The 5,530-nt window shown below is 47.0% G+C and overlaps 1 protein-coding gene across 1 annotated transcript in view; it reads left to right on the top strand.

The window, feature by feature from the left end:
* LOC104100795 (uncharacterized) overlaps positions 1 to 65 on the top strand; it is a 5,305-nt gene extending 5,240 nt beyond the window's left edge. The window contains exon 8 of the transcript XR_687325.4: positions 1 to 65. This exon is cut by the window's left edge and continues 414 nt beyond it. The gene's annotated coding sequence lies outside the window, so the exon portion shown is untranslated.
* The last annotated feature ends 5,465 nt before the right edge of the window (positions 66 to 5,530 follow it).

Raw genomic sequence — 5,530 nt, 5'->3', positions numbered from 1 at the left:
CTGTAATTTCGATTATTTATTGAGGGCTCAGCTCTGAAGTAAGTAGCTTCAGGATCTCAAGAACACGGGAAATATGTTCTTGCACTTTTTTTTATTGTGTTGTGTGTGTGTTATCACCATTGTTGGTGACATGGCCGTCGCTAACGCATCCCATAATTTGGAGCATTTTGGGTGCAAAGCGAGTTTGGCAAAAGAAGGCGACGAGGCACAGCAGACTTTGCAACTGAAGTTTATATTATATGGATCAAAATCAGAAGAGAAAAGTTGTCCTGCTGTTTTTTTCTGGAATTCAAACAGAAGTAATTGAATTTCGTTGTGTTTTAGAAGTTTTGGTCCTAATCATTCAATATGTGCAAGTACTTTTGTTCGTAAATAGCAAATGAATAGTTGGACATAATATCTGTTACGTGGCACCTTCCTGAAGTTCCTTGGAAGGGCGACGTAAGGCGAAGCAACCGATGTCAGTGCGGTTGCTATGCGCCAACTGAGGTCCCCTCCGTACGCTAGACTAGATTGTCAGTGCCGTACGGGAAAATCAATGTCATGAATAATTGAGCAGCGGAAAATGAGCAATTGATGATGAAAGCTGATGATTGTATTGATGATGATGAAAGCTATTATAAGATGTTATGCGGTGTCGGGGGAGAGACACCAGTACAGAGAATGCTTGAATGTTTGAATGCTTTGGTCCCCCTTAATAATGCTTAAAAAAATAAACCAAAGTTACATGAGTTGACCTAAGAAAGCTGTAGAAGCACACTGAAAATGAATGAAGTAAAACTACTCTATAATTACAATGAAAAGGACTTAGTCTTCTATGGAAGCAAGTCCGATAGCAGCAACTTTGTCTTGAGCATCAGGGTCTGCGCGCGCATTGCTGTTGGCGCGCGCGACACTATTTGGATCTGCCAGCGGCTGGGCGCTGGTGCTTGGCATTGGGTCTGCGCGCGGGGCACTGTCTGTGCGGACGGCGTTGTTGGCAACATGATGGTTTGTGCGCGCGACACTGATTATCGGTGGGGCGACAGAGGCGCATGCGCGCTTGTCACTTGGCGTTGCCGAGACCACGGGGCCGACCGTGGCGTTAGGCGTTGGGAGGCTTGCCGGGACTCTACGGGGCGCGTCCAAGGGGTCATGGGTCGATGATGGAAAGCAGCCCATTACATTCTCCCCCACCTGAGTTGGCGACGTCCTCGGAGCCTTACCTGCAGGATGATGATGATTGGTCAGGCTCTTGATGGTTGGGAGGTCTGTTCCCCTCGGTGTTGTGAGGTGGTTTTCTGAATGATCATTCATGTATTTCTGAAATGGCTTGAGGCGGCTGACATGGAAGACTGGTTGGATTTTTCACCAGGTTGGTGTGTTCGGCTGGTATGTGGATTTTCCGATGCGCCTTTCAATGGAAAAAGGCCCAATGTAGCTTTGCAATAGGCGAGGATCTTGGGTCCTCTTTGCAAACAAGTTCCGCCTCGGGGTTCTTACCATCACTTTGTCCCCTGCTTGATGTTGGGCAAAGCGAAGGTTTTGTTCGGCATACCTCGTTGCCCTCTCTTGGGCTTTAACAAGATAGCTCTGCACTATCTTCAAAGTTTGCTCCCATTCTGTCGAGAAACTAACAGCTTGAGGAGATGTTGGCATGTTTGGTGCATTCACATTATGTGGGAGTAGCGGTTGCTGTCCGGTAACAATTTCAAAAGCACTTTTGTTTGTATGGGCGCACTTTTGTGAATTGAAACACAGCTGAGCAGCATCCAGAAGCTTCACCCAATGTGTTTGTGACCCGGTTGCAAATTGGCGGAGATATTCCTCCAGCATGTCATTGAACCGGTCTGTTTGATCATATGTTTGCTGATGATGATGGCTTGACTTGTAACTCAATTTGGATCCGAGGCAACTGAAGAGTTGGGTCCAAAATTTGCTAGTGAAGCGTGGGTCGCAGTCACTAATGATGTTGTTGGGCATACCCCATGTTTGACAACATGAGAGAAGAAGAGTCGAGCTGTATCTTCTGCCGATATGTTCTGTGGAGCTGCGATGAAGGTAGTATACTTGGAATATTGGTCTACTACCACCATGATGGTTGCATGATTTCCGACCTTGGGTAATCCTGTGATGAAATTCAGGGAAATGCTTTCCCAAGGTCTCTGTGGGACAGGTAGCGGCTCCAAGAGTCCCGCTTGTGCTGAGTGATCCGACTTGTCCTTTTGGAATACTTGACAAGTCTTCACACAATGAGGGGCGCCATGAGCTGTTGGACACCGATGATGTGATGTTTGTTTGATGATGTTGAGGGCAGCCGGAACCGTAGGTTCAGGTCTGTTGGTTCCCTTCTTTGACTGCATGGCCGAGATGTTTCCAGCGGCCATCTTTATAGGTATGCACGGTATGGTGCGGGGTTTGGCCCCTTTGTCTCCCATCATTAGGAGCATGTTGGGATATGGTTCCGGGATGATGTTTGTTTGCATGAGTAATTCCAATCCCACTATCAGTTCGAAGTCATCGATGATAGCTATGCGTAGGTCGAATATTCCCCTGAATGGGCCAAGCTTCATTGGCACTTCTTTGGCTATTCCACTCACTGATTGAGATGGAGAGTTGATAGCCTTGACACGACCCTTGCATTTTTGCACTGCTAAATCGAGGCGTTGCATCTGAGTTGAGGCCAGGTAGTTGTGGCTAGCACCCGTGTCTATCAATGTCCGAATAGGTCTGCCGTTTACTTTCATGTCAACGAATATTAAGGTCCTCTTTTGTGATGTGGGAGGACTCTCGTCCGCCTTTCCTTTCCCTTTCTTGTCGATTGGGAATGCGTTCTTCATGGGGTTACCAGCACTGGTTCCCGCCAAGGTATCATGAATGGAGCCAACAAATGCTTGAAGGCCCCTACTTGTTCTGCACCGACTGAGCCATCCTGATCTGACTCATCGTCGTCAACAGTTTGTTGAGCATTGATTTGTGTATTGGGGCATTGATTGTTTCTATGTTCCCCGCCGCAATGACGGCATTCTGATGGGGCTTTCTCCCCTGATTGTTGTTGACTTATGCAGCACTGTTGTTGTTTGAGGAAGGAGTCTTAGATTTGGATGCACCTCGATCTCCTCCGTTTCTGTTGGGGCCACCGTTGCTAGGTTGGCTCCCGTTGTATCCCCCTCGGACAGGCGGCTAGAGCCTATCCTTCTGAGTTTCCAACTGATAATCCCCCAAGGCACTCTGCAGCTTGAATGGCCTTGGGCGGGGTATCTACCCGTTGTCTTTGTAGTTCCATATGAGCATGAGGTTTCAAACCTTCTATGAATGCAAACAGTTTGTCTTTGTCCCTCATATCCCGTATATTTAGCATGAGTGCGGAGAATTCACGCACGTAGTCCCGCACCGACCTGGTGTGGCGGAGTTCACGCAACTTTCTCCGTGCATTGTATTCCACGTTTTCGGGGAAGAACTGCAGGCGTATGGCAGCCTTCAGTTCTGCCCATGTCTGGAGAGTATCTTCACCGGCCCTGATGGCTTCGTATTTGACTCGCCACTAGAGTTTTGCATCGCCTTGAAGTTACATGGCAGCAATTGCTACCTTCTTGGATTCCTCCAACTTTCCAACGGCATCGAAGTATTGTTTGATGTCGAAGATGAAGTTTTCCACTTCTTTAGCATCCTGGGCTCCGTTGTATGGCTTGGGCTCCGGAATTTTCAACTTTTGTGGCATGGGGGCGATGTTCATGGCACCCCTGATTTGGTTTTCGCCTCCTTTGAGCAGGCTTTGAAGGGCACCATTGACAACATTGAGCTGGCCTGTCAAGTTGTCTATGGTTTGCTGCATGACGGTCAGTTTGTCTGCCTCTAGTTCCCGATAGGCTAAATCCTCGGCACGCTCCTGTTGGAGGTCCTCGAATTTGCCATGAATTTTGGTTGCCTCGACGGCAGTCGTTTGCCGGTCTTCCTCAGAGTCGCGACTGATGTTTGCTATGTCAATTTCGGCCTGCCGCATTCTGCGGTCCAGGTCATCCAACCTTTGCACTAGGCTGATTTTTAGATCATGCAACATATCCACGATGGGCCGTAATTTGTCAACCGTCTCTTGAAGGGTCGCGATGCGATCCCCATAATTCACCATGGTCAGAAATGGTGATGATGATGGCAATGAGTTCCCCCGTCCGATGTCGAGCCTAGGCTCTGATACCAACTGTTACGCGGCGCCTTCCTGAAGTTCCTTGGAAGGGCGACGTAAGGCTAAGCAACCGATGTCAGTGCGGTTGCTATGCGCCAACTGAGGTCCCCTCCGTATGCTAGACTAGATTGTCAGTGTCGTACGGGAAAACCAATGTCATGAGCAATTGAGCAGCGAAAAATGAGCAATTGATGATGAAAGCTATTACAAGATGTTGTGCGGTGTCCGGGGGGGAGGGGGGGACACCAGTACAGAGAATTGTTTGAATGCTTGAATGTTTGAATGCTTTGGTCCCCCTTAATAATGCTTAAAAAAAATAAACCAAAGTTACATGAGTTGACCTAAGAAAGCTGTAGAAGCACACTGAAAATGAATGAAGTAAAACTACTCTATAATTACAATGAAAAGGACTTAGTCTTCTATGGAAGCAAGTCCGATGGCAGCAACTTTGTCTTGAGCATCAGGGTTTGCGCGCGCGGCACTATTTGGATCTGCCAGCGGCTGGGCGCTGGTGCTTGGCATTGGGTCTGCGCGCAGGGCACTGTCTGTGCAGGCGGCGCTGTTGGCAACATGATGGTTTGTGCGCGCGGCACTGATGGCATTTGCCAGCTGCTGGGCGCTGACACTGATTATCGGTGGGGCGACAGAGGCGCATGCGCGCTTGTCACTTGGCGCTGCCGAGACTACGGGGCCGACAGTGGCGCTAGGTGTTGGGAGGCTTGCCGGGACGTCACGGGGCGCGTCCAAGGAGTCATGGGTCGATGATGGAAAGCAGCCCATGACATATCACGCGGCTTTTTATGCCAGGGATGGGGAAGTCTGTCATTGTCCAAATACGTGAATTCATTAGCATAATACGTGAATTCAAAATAAAAGGACATCATCAGAAGTTACACAAATGATCAATTTAGTCGTGTTAGTTAGATAATTACGTATTATAGTTTAAAAGTATTTAATTTGATGTTATCTTACCGAACATTTCTTTGTAAATGATTTTGTGTGTGTATGTTTCCTTCTAATGCTTTGGTTTCTCTGTCTGCCATAACCAGAGCTCTTGTTGTCGATATTGAATTGCTCTTAAAAGTGCAACATATAGTTGTTCGTGCAAGAAAACATATTGCGATAAATATAGTCCAATAATTAGGATGTTTGTGCTTGTGCTTTATTTATTATAATTGCAAAACATAAACATACCGAAAATTATTCTCACACAAATTTAAAAGGATATTCTTTAGTTTCGGAAGACGAAAGTTGAATTGAGGGATAAAAATATACTTAGAAGCACATTGACCAGTATCATAAGTTTTGCATGTAGGGTGTTATTGTCAAAACTTCTATATACCATCTATGTGCTATTACATAAACTAT

This window comes from Nicotiana tomentosiformis, chromosome 4 (genome assembly GCF_000390325.3).
Source record: "Nicotiana tomentosiformis chromosome 4, ASM39032v3, whole genome shotgun sequence".
NCBI classification, from domain to species: Eukaryota; Viridiplantae; Streptophyta; class Magnoliopsida; order Solanales; family Solanaceae; genus Nicotiana; species Nicotiana tomentosiformis.
The sequence above is the reverse complement of the archived record's forward strand: the minus strand, read 5'-3'. Positions and strand labels throughout refer to the sequence as shown.